This window comes from Cherax quadricarinatus, chromosome 35, assembly GCF_038502225.1.
Source record: "Cherax quadricarinatus isolate ZL_2023a chromosome 35, ASM3850222v1, whole genome shotgun sequence".
Classification (NCBI taxonomy): domain Eukaryota; kingdom Metazoa; phylum Arthropoda; class Malacostraca; order Decapoda; family Parastacidae; genus Cherax; species Cherax quadricarinatus.
The window spans coordinates 29,867,885-29,883,443 of NC_091326.1; the positions used below are offsets into that span (position 1 = coordinate 29,867,885).

Genomic DNA, 15,559 nt, shown 5'->3' on the forward strand with positions numbered 1-15,559 from the left:
CATTGGGCTAATCTGGGAGAGGGAGACATGGACCTGCTCCGTATGGGTCTGTAGGCCTGTTGCAGTGTTCCTTCTTTCTTATGTTCTTAAGATTTCTTGCTGTTTCACCTACATATATTCTCTCGCAGCCTCCACAGGGTATAGTGTAAACTCCTGCATTGACTGGTTCGTGGTGCTTCAATTTTGCTCTAGTTAGATCCCTTGTAGAAGTGCTGGTTACGATGGCGACTCTAGTGTTAGTGCGAATACTTTTGAAACGTTCAATGCAACTTGGCTGTGGGGAAGGATTATAACTGTTGGGATTGGTGTTGGTGGGTGTAGAATTAATGATCAAAAGGGCTCTTTCCTTGCAGTCTTTGATGAAAAAGGTTTGGTATATGTGCATTCTTTATCATGAAACTCTGGACTATAAATTCGGTATGCTCTTAGGAAAAATCCAATGATGATGGTTCGTTTGGCCTTAGTATCTTGACTGGAATAGAAATGAGATCATTTTTGTTTGTAGGTTTCCGGTAAAATTGAAACCTTAGATTGTCTACTTTGTTAATGAGGATATCTAGGAAACGTAGCTTGTCCTCGGACTCTTTTTCTAGTGTAAACTGGATAGCCAGTTCATCTGCGTTGAGCCTTGACTGAAGATTCAGTACATCAAAACGTTTAGGAATTATTATGAGGACGTTGTAGACATAACGTAACTAAGTGACACTGGTGGAGATGATGATGGCGAGGTGTTCAGTTTCCAGGTGTTCCGTATACAAGTTAGCTAAGACGGCGCTGATGGGAGATCCCATTCCTATACCAAAGATTTGTTTGTAGAGCCTGTTGTTGAAAGAGAAGCAATTGAAGTTAATGCAGAGTTCAATCATTTCAACGAAATCTCCGGGAAGTAGAGGGTATATAAGCCCACGTCTTGTTGCATGTGCTTCAGATTCATGAAGACTACGGTACTGAACTCCTGCTCATAGGGCGAGGGATTGATTACCTCATCTTCTACCTCTTCAGTCCATTGTATTGTACTGATGTTGTGCAAGAAAGGTACACAATACCGACAAGACGAAAATTAAGACATATGTACAACATCTGGGTATCTTTATTGTAGACGTTTCGCCATCCAGTGGCTTTATCGATACAAATTCAAGAACATAATTTGAAGACAGTAGAACTATGTACAGAAGATGAGGTAATCAGTCCCTCAACCTTGGAGTTCGTGTGAAGAGCACCGTAGTTGTGAAGATTCTGGAGCACAAGCAAGGAGGCTGCCGCTTTTATACTGACGTCAGGTGGTAAGGGACGGGTAGCAGACGAGAGCATTGTCACTGGTAGGCGGGATTCCCCAGTGGAAGTAGGTCAGACCCAAAGGGATGGGTTAGTTGTAGTAGCTGTGTAGATGTCCTCTGAACCAAGATTTCATACCCATCTCTTTGGGTATGACCTACTTCCATTGGGGAATCCCGCCTACCAGTGACAATGCTCTTGTCTGCTACCCGTCCCTTACCACCTGACGCCAGTACAAAAGCGGCAGCCTCCTTGCTTGCGCTCCAGAATCTTCACGACTACGGTGCTCTTCACACCAACTCCAAGGTTGAGGGACTGATCACCTCATTTTTTGTATATAGTTCTACTGTCTTCAAATTATGTCCTTGAATTTGTATTGGTAAAGCCACTGGATGGCGAAACGTGTACAATAAAGATAACCAGATGTTGCACATGTGTCTTAATTTTCATTGTATTGATACAGCCATTGGTTGGCGAAACGTCTACAGAAAAAAAGATACTTAGATGTTGCAAAGGTCTATAATTCATCATAATAATGGTGCACTAAATGACTTTGTAGCACTGTGTGACAGATGACAGACCCAAGTAGTGAAGCTCAACAGGACAAATTTTAAGGAGTAAGAAGGGGCTCCATAAGATTATTACAGCACAAATTGTTAACCAAGTAGTTTCTTACCGACTTGTATCTGAAGGCAGTACATATAGAGGAGGCAAAGAAGGTAGGTAGCTTCTACACTCACAAATTGCCCTTACTGGCATAAAGACTTTAATTAGGATATGGGAATTTGGAGAGAGAAAAAAGGGAAAAAGAGAATATGAAGGGATTTGCCTTTGGTTAATAATTCTTTAATATCCTCCAGATAGAGGAGTGGAACTACCTTGATTCCTTCTACTTCTGCTATGCCTCCTTCGCTACCATCGGGTTCGGTGACATCATCACGGTTCAGGTAAGGTTGAAACAGAGTGGTCAATCTTCTTCTTGGTTCATGTATATGATAATATTCAGCTTTACATCACAATCATTTATGGAAAAAACAACTAATTTTACTGCTAACGTGTCATAGCCTCTCCTGCAACGCCAAAAAAATTGAAACATAATAACCTAATTTCTTTAGTCATGTTCGGCTAAAAAATTGGTTGTTAGGTAAGACACATATGCAACAGTTAGGTATCTTTACTTAACTGTTGCATATGTGTCTTACCTAACAACCTGTCGGTATTTTATACCATTTTAATGTTAAAAAATTGGTGTTGGATACTTAACTAAAGTTACCTTTTCGGCACCTGTTTAAACTGCTAGTCTGGATGAATTGTATAAGACGTAAAAATGTTGTGCTGGCGAGGTTATAGCATGAAAATGAGAGTCATAACAACGGAGTTTGTATAATTAATGCTTTTATCTCCAGTCTTTCGCAAATATAAAAATATATGTATGGAAATTGCATGTTTCTTGTCGGCAGAACTTTCTAAGATCTGATTTGTAATGTGATTTAAGTTGAAGCCTGAAACATGACATGTTGGTCTATATAGCTGCTAAACCTTCAATTGCTACAACCTTAATCGTATGATTAATTTAACTGTAGTCTTTTAATAGACTAATACTCAGTCTGTTTTATACACACTTAAATGTAGATTAAGTGACCTAATATTACGTTAACTTAGCTATAGCCTAAACAAATTACAATCGTAATTAGGTAATTAAAATTGTAATTTGTGCTATAGGCAATAGGTGGGCACAACCTGGCGGTGTTAGTTAGGTGTCTTGTAGCTCGATCGCTAGCCCACTCAGCTTACACACTGACGTCAGAGATCGAATCCCCAGTACGGCTGGGAAACATTAAGACGTGTTTCCCTAAGACACCTGCTGGCCTTGTTCACCCATCAGTATAAAATGGTACTTGGGTGTTTCCCACTGGTGTGGGTCGCATCCTTGGATAAAACTGACCTAATTTCCCCGAAATGCTCAACATAACAAGCGACTTTCTATACAATAGTATGTCATTGATGTCAGCTAGGCCTGTATACCTCGTACATGTAATGGAAGAAATAGATATTATTATTATTATTATTATTATTATTATTATTATTATGTAGAAGCCCTTGTCGTGTATGGTGATGAGCTCGCCCTGTAACGCCGGGTTGATAGTAAAACAAGCGGCCTAGGAAAGCGAGGGCGATTCTCCCCCAGTTGTTACACTATTAAGCTTGAACAATGAAGGCAATTACGCTACATTAGTCACATAACATATTACGCTACATTAGTCACATAACATATTACGCTACATTAGTCACATAACATATTACGCTACATTAGTCACATAACATATCAAATCAAATCAAGTTTATTCTCTATAAAGATTACAATGTGGGGTTTACATATTTTAGGATATATATATTTTTTTTATTACACTATGACAAATACAGAACCCAATCCAGGATAATGTATAGCCAACAAATATGGTACAAAATTTAAATAAATCTAAACTAATTTAAAATCTTCAATGTCTCCAAGCTTAATTTTTTGTTTCTAAATCTCTAGAAATGCTTTTAATTTAAAAAACAATAAAAACTAATGAAATCTTTATTAAAAGGAACATTCCAACATTTAAAGTATGCTATTTGTTTGCCTATCCCACATGCTGGATACAATTTGATTTGATCCAATAATTTAGATTAAAATTTAGTAAACAGGATTATGGCAAGATTATATAAAGCCAAAAGATGCTAGGTCGTATCCAATTGTGCCCATGAACATAAGCAGTGTTAGTTGCAAGACAAAATATTACAATACATAAGCAGTGTTAGTTGGGCAAGACAAAACTTTGTATTACAATAGGCTCTAAGTTATCTGGGTTTTCTGTACGTGTATGAAAGTTACGTGATTTGGTACACTTAGTATCTTAGACATCTCTTATAAAAGGCTATGAAATGCTTTATCAGAAGATTAAAAAGACTAGGAGCAATAAAATTATTTAACCTTTAGCCTCCAAGTTGTGCCAAATGCAAGAAAAACTTTCCAGTTAATTCTTATCTTACAAAATATAATTATGACTTCTATTCACGAATACCAGTGCCATAATTTGCACCGCCTGCCTTCACTAGTTCCTGGAGGAAGGCTTCATGATTCAGTTCATTAGCACTCTCCAATGTCAACTCCACTGCAAAGTTTGACAAAACTTCTTTTACAAGAGCCTTGTCTGTAGACATCTTTGCTTTCTTTATTGGAGACACCTCTGTCCCTACCCAGGTCACCAATAGGAACTTTGACCGCTTGCTCATCTCGTCTCCTGTCTGCAGGCGAATGTATGCAAAAGCTCTCTCATGTTCACCAAACTGTGCCCTAAAGTCTTCAAATGTCTCGCCCTTTGCAGACACTATGACTTGGCTCCCATCATACTTGAACACTGCCCAGTTACACTCAGACTTGTCGTCACGCACTTCACTGTAGGCATCCCGCAGACCGTCCCGATCTACCTGCGTCATGGCCATTACCTTCACCATATTTGCTGATTTGTAAAATATTCAACACAAATAATAGAGTTGTGAATTATGATCAATAACTGCTGGGTGTGTCGATATAAATAGGTGTAGAGGACCTGGAGGCTGTGGCTATGGCGGCGCCGGCAGTACAACGAAGGTGTAAGAGCAAATGAAGAGACCGTGTACCATCGCTGCTGGACGATACTACACTGACTCATACCCGGCCTCACTCACCCCTCCTGCTTCACCCCTCCAAAAGCACCCTCCCACACTCATATTTTAGGATATTGTGTGGTTTACATGTTATAAAATACTAATTACAGAGGAGGCCACTATCACACCTAGCATGGCTAGGCATTTCGGGCAGACTAAGATTAATTCATAACTCTAAATTATTACAGATTATGGAGCAAGTTGGTATTAAGGCTAAGTAACTACATTACAGTTTGTAAATTTAGCAATGTGAATGCTTTTGTTTTGATCAATACATAGTTTCTATATTGGAGTATCCCAGGCAAACTTATGACTAGTTAGGATTCATTATTTTAAGATTCGTATTTCTGTGTTTATATTCAAATGGGTGAGTAAGTGAGTGTAAGTGTGAACCACCAGGTGGTTTTCATGTAGTTAGTTGATGGGGTGTATCAGGGAGATAAGATGTTTTCTGACGGTAGTTTTGAAAGTAATGAATGTGTCTGCAGTTCTAGAGTTTTCAGGTAGGGTGTTCCAGATTTTAGGCGCTTTGACACACATTGAATTTTTGTAAAGGCTTAGTCGGACTCGTCGAATGTCATAGAGATGTTTATGTCTGGTGTTATGCCTGTGCGTCCTGTCACAACTATCAAGAAAGTGTTTTAGTTCAGGGTTAATATTGAAATTTAAGGTCCTGTAGATGCAGATTGCACAGTAGTAAGTGTGGATGTTCTGAACAATAAGTAAATTTAGATCTATGAAGAGTAGGGGGGGGGGGGTTGCCTAGGTTGGGATTGCGTGATTATTATTGTGGCTAGGCTTGTTCTGTGAAATTAAAACGGCATTAGGTTTACGACTCTGGGCTCTGGCTTTTCAGTCAGGTGTCTAGTTCCACGTATCATTTATCCATACTTCACCTATGCTATTTGTGCTTGGGGGTCAACTGCAGCAACACACCATTACGAAATAGTAATGACACGATTGCAAACAAACCATACCCCGGCCGGGATTGAACCCGCGGTCAGAGAGTCTCAAAACTCCAGACGGTCGCGTTAGCCACTAGACCAGCTAGCCAAAATAAGATTCGTCCAACTAGGTATATTTCTACACCATAGGAAGGTTAGCATAGGCACCACTGTGACCACAAATGCAAGTTTTTACAGACGAATCTCCAGCTAGCGTGGCGGTGACGAACTCTAGCTCAAGTCCCCTTACAGATTCGTCTGTAAAAACTTGCATTTGTGGTCACAGTGGTGCCTATGCTAACCTTCCTATGGTGTAGAAATATACCTAGTTGGATGGATCTTATTGTGGCTAGCTGGTCTAGTGGCTAACGCGACGGTCAAGAGTTTTGAGACTCTCTGACCGCGGGTTCAATCCCGGCCGGGGTATGGTTTGTTTGCAATCGTGTCATTACTATTTCGTAATGGTGTGTTGCTGCAGTTGACCCCCAAGCACAAATAGCATAGGTGAAGTATGGATAAATGATACGTGGGACTAGACACCTGACTGAAAAGCCAGAGCCCAAAGTCGCAAACCTAATGCCGTATTAATTTCACAGAACAAGCCTAGCCAGAGGGCAAGTTACCCTTAACTTGTTGCATCAGTACGCTTGTACAGTAAAGGATACTACTCTTCACTTGTCACATTACAAATGTGGAGGCACGCATATGTACACATAACGAATATCTTGTCTTACTGATCTGGGTGTAAATGGAAATTCATGTACGTATATCAGTGTTCTTAACGGAATTTAATAATTTACACAAATCCACGCATCAAGCGGTAAGTACCTGTTAATTGTACAAGTTGAATGCATTCAGATAAGTACGTTAATGAGTACTACCTACGTGGAAGTCCCTCGTGCACTGAAACCTTTAAGATACCAGAAATACTTCTGCACCCGGACACACACACACTGCTCTGTCTAGAGATAAGGAATCATATGTTATCCAAAATTGGGAAGGCAGGTTCATGGATTGGATTCAACTATGACCTGATTCGATAATTAACTGATCAGTCACACACACACACACACACACACACACACACACACACACACACACACACACACACACACACACACACACACACACACACACACACACACACATACACACACACACACACACACACACACACACACACACACACACACTCATTCACTCAATCACTCACACACTCACTCACTGACACAGTCACGCACTCACACACTCACACACTTATTCACACACTCCCTCACTCACTCACTCACTCACACACACTCACACACACACACACTCACACACTCACTCACACACCCACCCCTTCACTCACTCACACACACACTCACACACACACACTCACTCACTCACTCACTCGCACACTCACACACACACACACACACACACACACACTCACTCACTCACTCACTCACTCACACACACACACACACACACATACACACACATGCCGTACACAAAGGCCCTATCAGACCCACGTGGGGCCAGGGAAAAGACGATGAGCACACTAAGATCAAGCGACAGGTCCGAAGACAATGAAGGTTTGTTATATGCAGAGATTCTAACAGCCAACTGCAGTAGCAAGGGACAGCTGGCCAGGAAAGACAGTCCACTGAGAATAGAAGTTTCAGATATGACAGGGACTGAAGGCAAGAACATGTCAATGGAAGGAAATAAAATGCCTCAGAGGACGCAGATGGAGACTCAGTGGGAGGAGGAAAGGGCGAGGTCAGTTTTTGTGTACGGGCTCCAAGAAGCCAAGGGGGCCAACTTTGAAGAAATAAAACAGGAGGAGAAAAAAATGATTGAAGGCATCATGAAAACAATAGGGGAGGGCAATATGACCCAGGTGACAAATTTTCAGAGAATTGGGTGGTTTGCGAGTGGAAGGATACGGCCTGTCAGAGTAACTTTCAAGGAAGAATCAGTTCGAATCAGGATTCTGCAAGAGAAAGCAAGACTGAGGGACAAAGAGGGGTACCAGAGAGTATACCTCGACCGCGACAGAACACAAGAAGAAAGGACTACACTGAAAGAGAGGGTACAGAGACGCAAGGAGGAACGAGAAGCAATGAAAATGAGCAGGACCCAGACACAGGAGGAAGGGCAAACACACCCCACAGAATCTCCCACCAAAAGACCCCACCCGCGACATTCCCAACGCAACTGAGCAACCTATACTACAACCCACTCACTGTTCCCTCTGCCACCAACCCCCATATCACAAACCTCACCCCAACAGCTGTCCCTTATGGGCATTCTGACCCCACCCCCACCAACACATACCCCACCTACACCACAGCCCCATATAGGCCCCCACCAAGGCTCTCGCTCCCCCAACCCCAATATACTTGCATGACCACAATGATAGAAAAGAAACTAAAGGTTTGGTACACAAACGCGGATGGAATAACGAATAAACATGAGGAGTGGAATGAAAGAATCAGTGAAAAATCCCCAGACATCATAGCAGTCACAGAAACAAAACTCGCTGAGACAATAACAGACACAATCTTCCCAACAGGATATCAGATCCTGAGGAAAGATAGAAGGAGTAGAGGGGGAGGAGGGGTTGCACTGCTCATAAAACACCAATGGGGATTTGAGGAAATGGAAGGCATGGACATGATTGGAGAAAGAGACTACATTGTAGGTACAATTCAGTCCGGAGAACATAAAGTAGTCATTGGAGTGATGTATAACCCACCACAGAACTGCAGGAGGCCAAGAGAGGAGTACGAAGAAAACAACAGGGTGATGGTGGACACACTGGCTGAGGTGGCAAGAAGAGCTCACTCGAGCAGAGCAAAGTTACTGGTAATGGGCGATTTCAACCACAGGGAGATCGACTGGGAAAACTTGGAGCCACATGGGGGTCCCGAAACATGGAGAGCCAAGATGATGGATGTGGTACTTGAAAACCTCATGCATCAACATGTCAGGGACACAACCAGAGAGAGAGGGGAGGATGAGCCAGCAAGACTGGATCTTGTGTTCACCCTGAGCAGTTCAGACATCGAGGACATCACTTACGAGAGGCCCCTTGGAGCTAGCGATCATGTGGTTCTGAGTTTTGACTATATAGTAGAGTTACAAGTGGAGAAGGTAACAGGAACTGAAGGGGACAGGCCAAACTATAAAAGGGGGGACTACACAGGTATGAGAAACTTCCTGCAGGAGGTTCAGTGGGACAGAGAAATGGTAGGAAAATCAGTAAACGAGATGATGGAATATGTGGCAACAAAGTGCAAGGAGGCAGAGGAAAGTTTTGTTCCCAAGGGAAACAGAAATAATAGGAAGACCAAAACGAGTCCTTGGTTTACCCGAAGGTGTAGGGAGGCAAAAACTAAGTGCAACAGAGAATGGAAAAGGTACAGGAGGCATAGGACCCAGGAAAACAAGGAGATTAGTAGAAGAGCCAGAAACGAGTATGCGCAGATAAGGAGGGAGGCCCAGCGACAGTATGAAAACGACATAGCATCGAAAGTCAAATCTGACCCGAAACTGCTGTATAGCCACATTAGGAGGAAGACAACAGTCAAGGACCAGGTGATAAGGCTGAGGAAAGAAGGTGGAGAACTCACAAGAAACGATCAAGAGGTATGTGAGGAGCTCGACACGAGATTTAAGGAAGTATTTACAGTAGAGACAGGAAGGACTCTGGGGGGACAGACCAGATGGGGACACCAACAAGGAATACACCAACAAGTGTTGGACGACATACATACAGATGAGGAGGAGGTGAAGAAACTGCTAAGGGACATCGATACCTCAAAGGCAATGGGACCGGACAACATCTCTCCATGGGTCCTTAGAGAGGGAGCAGATATGTTGTGCGTACCACTTACCACAATCTTCAACACATCCCTGGAAACTGGGCAACTACCTGAGGTATGGAAGACGGCAAATGTAGTTCCCATTTTCAAAAAAGGAGACAGAAAAGAGGCACTAAACTATAGACCTGTGTCATTGACGTGTATAGTATGCAAAATTATGGAGAAGATTATCAGGAGGAGAGTGGTGGAGCACCTGGAACGGAACAGGAGTATAAATGCCAACCAGCACGGATTCACGGAAGGCAAATCCTGTGTCACAAACCTTCTGGAGTTTTACGATAAAATAACAGAAGTAAGACAAGAGAGAGAGGGGTGGGTTGATTGCATCTTCTTGGACTGCAAGAAGGCCTTTGACACAGTTCCTCACAAGAGATTAGTGCAGAAGCTAGAGCATCAGGCGCATATAACAGGAAGAGCACTGCAATGGATCAGAGAATACCTGACAGGGAGGCAACAACGAGTCATGGTACGTAATGATGTATCACAGTGGGCACCTGTGACGAGCGGGGTCCCACAGGGGTCGGTCCTAGGACCAGTGCTATTTTTGGTATATGTGAACGACATGACGGAAGGGTTAGACTCAGAAGTGTCCCTGTTTGCAGATGATGTGAAGTTAATGAGGAGAATTAAATCTGATGAGGACCAGGCAGGACTTCAAAGAGACCTGGACAGACTGGACACCTGGTCCAGCAAATGGCTTCTCGAATTTAATCCTGCCAAATGCAAAGTCATGAAGATAGGGGAAGGGCACAGAAGACCACAGACAGAGTATAGGCTAGGTGGCCAAAGACTGCAAACCTCACTCAAGGAGAAAGATCTTGGGGTGAGTATAACACCGAGCATGTCCCCGGAAGCACACATCAATCAGATAACTGCTGCAGCATATGGGCGCCTGGCAAACCTGAGAACAGCATTCCGACACCTTAGTAAGGAATCATTCAAGACACTGTACACCGTGTATGTCAGGCCCATACTGGAGTATGCAGCACCTGTTTGGAACCCGCACTTGATAAAGCACGTCAAGAAACTAGAGAAAGTACAAAGGTTTGCAACAAGGTTAGTTCCAGAGCTAAGGGGAATGTCCTATGAAGAAAGATTAAGGGAAATCGGCCTGACGACACTGGAGGACAGGAGGGTCAGGGGAGACATGATAACGACATATAAAATACTGCGTGGAATAGACAAGGTGGACAAGGACAGGATGTTCCAGGGAGGGGACACAGAAACAAGAGGCCACAATTGGAAGTTGAAGACACAAATGAGTCAGAGAGATAGTAGGAAGTATTTCTTCAGTCATAGAGTTGTAAGGCAGTGGAATAGCCTAGAAAATGACGTAGTGGAGGCAGGAACCATACACAGTTTTAAGACGAGGTTTGATAAAGCTCATGGAGCGGGGAGAGAGAGGGTCTAGTAGCAACCGGTGAAGAGGCGGGGCCAGGAGCTAGGACTCGACCCCTGCAACCACAAATAGGTGAGTACAAATAGGTGACTACACACACACACACACACACACACACACACACACACACACACACACACACACACACTCACACACACACACACACACACACACACACACACACACACACACACACACACTCACTCACTCACTCACTCACACACACACACACACACACACACACACACACACACACACACACTATTCTAGCCACTAGTGATCCCTACGAACCAGATGTGATTTTATAGAACCGATAGGTAGCTAGAAGCTAACTAAAACTAGATAGAACCAGTAACTAGAAGTAACATTACCACCACAGGTAATTGTCCTTCTTTATGAAGTGTTAATCACACACAGAGACACTCAACGGAGAACTTTGTGCAGTGAAAGGAACATATTCAACATTACGTTGCTAGAAATAGCTAGCTAGCAAGATGCTAATCAGTTTTTTTTGTGCAATTCAAAGTGGCGGCGTTTGAATTCCGAGGGGCGACAGTAATGCCCTCTGGGTGAAAACGGTCATAAACAGAAATAGTGGAACCATCTGTCACCCCTCCACACAACAACCCTGGGAACAAGACGCCATCTTGTGATGCCATCAAAACATCACCTGACAAGCACATTACACACCTTATCCTCGAAGATTAAACCAGCGTTTGTCTCGTTTGTAGGATAATCGTGTTGGTGTGGGACAGTGTTAGAATCACTGTAAAACAGACAGCATCTGTTTAGCAGTCAGAGCAGAGAGAGTGATTAAGCACCGATTGTTCAGCCACAGTGACCTACATTTATAAGACAGTCGACTGACTCATAAAGGTGTCAGCTACACGTAGCTGTCAGCAGTTGTTGATCTTCACACACAACTCCAAAAAGAAATCCAATCTACGCAAATTCTATGCCTTGGGTATCTGCAGATATGGATTATCTGGAAAAACAGGTGGGACGTGCCCTTCGGACCGTTCCAAAAAAATGGCGCACTCACATGACAATACGTGACAGGCAGCTCTTCTTCTTGTAGCTTATTTCATCCGGAAATGTGTCACTCGTCAGTCCAGGAAAGACAATGCAACCTATTTTGTCAGGCACACCATCTAATGGAGACAAAGATACACATCACCTAGACCATGGGAAACAAACTAGGGGAACCAAAACCACTCCACAGATAGTTTTTTTTTTGTGCTAGAAAGAAAAAGAAGACTGGAAAGAAATGACAGAAATCTTACACCAACTGAAAACACTTCTAGAGTGGAGGGGCAGTAATTGGCCTCCACTTCAGAATAACAGATATTAATGTCAGTTAATAAAGCTCCCCTACATTCCATTAATATAACATTTATCTTTGCGAACGTACAGGGTCTAACGCCATCAATAAACAACAAAATGCCTTCCATAAAGGGACTGCTCACAGAGTCGAACGCAATGTTTGTGGCTTTCACAGAGACCCACATAAAGGATCATTTTGACAACAAAATATGGACCCCAGGTTATAACCTACTCACATGCGACAGACCAAAAAGGCAACAAGGACGGATGGGGTTGGCTTGTACATCACAGAGTCGCTCATTTGATAAGAACTACTAAACACCTCAAATGATGTAACTGATGTTTTGGCAATAAGGATCGAAAACCAAAACCTTGTCATTGTGGTCGTATACAAGCCTCCGGATGCAACCTCCCATCAATTCCAGGAGCAGGTTTTGAAAATTGACCACTGTCTGGAGAATCTCCTAACTCCTGACCCAAATATCTTGCTAGCTGGAGATTTTAACTTGACGCACCTAAAATAGAGGAGTATAGCAAATAATGTTTTAGCAGAAGTCACCCCAGGAGGCAGCTCAGATGAAAATACACACACACACACACACACACACACACACACACACACACACACACACACACACACACACACACACACACACACACACACACACACATATCTGAAGGATAGACTCAGAAGTGTCCTTGTTTGCAGATGATGTGAAGTTAATGAGGAGAATCAAATCAGACGCGTACCAGACAGGTCTACAAAGAGACCTGGACAGGCTGGATGCGTGGTCCAGCAACTGGCTCCTAGAATTTAACCCTGCCGAATGTAAAGTCATGAAGATCGGAGAAGGGCAAAGAAGACCGCAGACAGAGTATAGGCTAGGAGGCCAAAGACTGCAAACTCACTCAAGGAGAAAGACCTAGGAGTGAGTATAATACCGAGTACATCGCCAGAAGCACACATTAACCAGATAACTGCTGCGGCATATGGGCGCCTGGCAAAGCTGAGAATAGCGTTCCGGTACCTCGGTAAGGAATCGTTCAAGACTTTATACACTGTGTACGTCAGGCCCGTATTGGAATACGCAGCACCAGTTTGGAACCCACACCTGATCAAACACGTCAAGAAATTAGAGAAAGTGCAAAGGTTTGCAACAAGGCTAGTTCCAGAGCTAAGGGGAATGTCCTATGAAGAAAGTTTAAGGGAAATCGGTCTGACGACACTGGAAGACAGGAGGGTCAGGGGAGACATGATAACGACATACAAAATACTGTGTGGAATAGACAAGGTGGACAGAGACAGGATGTTCCAGAGATGGGACACAGAAACAAGGGGCCACAATTGGAAGCTGAAGACTCAGATGAGTCAAAGGGATGTTAGGAAATATTTCTACAGTCACAGAGTTGTTAGGAAGTGGAATAGTCTGGCAAGCGATGTAGCGGAGGCAGGAACTATACATAGTTTTAAGACGAGGTATGATAAAGCTCGTTGAGTAATGAGCGGGAGGTCCCAGTAGCGTTCAGTGAAGAGGCGGGGCCAGGAGCTGAGTCTCGACCCCTGCAACCACAATTAGGTGAGTACACACACACACACACACACACACACACACACACACACACACACACACACACACACACACACACACACACACACACACACACACACAAACGAGTCGTTAAATCTCTGCTCCAGGTTCACTTTTAACCAACAAATAGCAGTGCCTCATCTTCACTAACAGACATGTATGCACAGGGCTCCTGACCAGCCAAATGTGAGAACAAGTCAACTATGTCCTAAATGAAACAGCCTGGGAAGATCTGAACCTTTGCCTAGAAAGAATTAACTCTATGGTGTTTGAGGTATGCTCAAGGCATATTCCTTTTAGGAATAAGAAAGAGGAGATGTAAACTAGAAAGAATGAGATGCTCCCTATACAAACGAAGGGGAAGAGTCACAATGCTGCTGAGAAGGGCCAGTATATCTGAAATATGAAGGGAAACACCGGTCAGAGAAATAGCAAATGGTGAACTTAAGCTTAAGGAATCTTACAGGAGACGAGAATCTCAGAAAGAACTTAAAGCCATATAGGAAACTGAAAGAAACCAAAATACTTATTTACTTATGCCAAATCTAAGGCGAAAACAACATCTAGTATTGGGCCCCTGCTTAGACGAGATGGGACTTATACTGATGACAGCAAAGAAATAAGTGAGATACTAAAATCCTAAGCCGTTAACCAGACTTAGGCTCGACAATCTAAATGAATTTTATTTTGGCCGAGACTCAAAATTCGGTCAATTAAAAAAATCTCTGATAATATTCTAACACCACAAGATTTCAAAAAGGCAATACGTGACATGCCCATGCATTCTGTCCCAGGTCTGGATTCGTGGAACTCTGCGTTCATCAAGAACTGCAAAAAGCCCCTATGACGTTCCTTTATCATTCTGTGGAGAGGGAGCATGGACACACGGGTCATCCCACAGTCACCAAAAACAACAGACATAGCCCCACTCCACGAAGGTGACAGTAAAGCAATTGCAAAGAACTACAGACCGATAGCACTAACGTTCCATATCATAAAATTTTTTAAAAGGGTTCTAAGAAACAAGATCGCCAACCACCTAGACACCTATCAATTACACACCCCAGGGAATTATGGGTTTAGACCAGATCGCTCCTGCCTGTCCCAACTACTGGATAAACAAAATGCCGTTGTAGCATACACAGACTTTGCAAAAGCCTTCGACAAGTGCGATCATAGTGTAATAGCGCACAAAATGTGTGATAAAGGAATAACAGGAAAAATTGGAAGATGGATCTATAACTTCCTCAGGATCTATTACTTCCTAACAAATAGAACACAAAGAATAATAAACAGAGTAAAGTCTGAGATGGCTACAGTGAAAAGCTCTGTTCTGCAAGGCACAGTTCTCACTCCTATCCTGCTCCTCATCCTCATAACTCACACAGAGATGTAAGCCATAGCACCGTGTCTTCCTTTAGGGATGACACCCAAATCTGCATGACAGCGTCATCCACTGAAGAC

At 43.1% G+C, this 15,559-nt stretch overlaps 1 pseudogene; it reads right to left on the reverse strand.

The window, feature by feature from the left end:
• Window positions 1-4,106: 4,106 nt before the first annotated feature.
• On the reverse strand, window positions 4,107-4,857 carry LOC128695024 (coactosin-like protein pseudogene; annotated as a pseudogene).
• Between the last annotated feature and the right edge of the window lie 10,702 nt (window positions 4,858-15,559).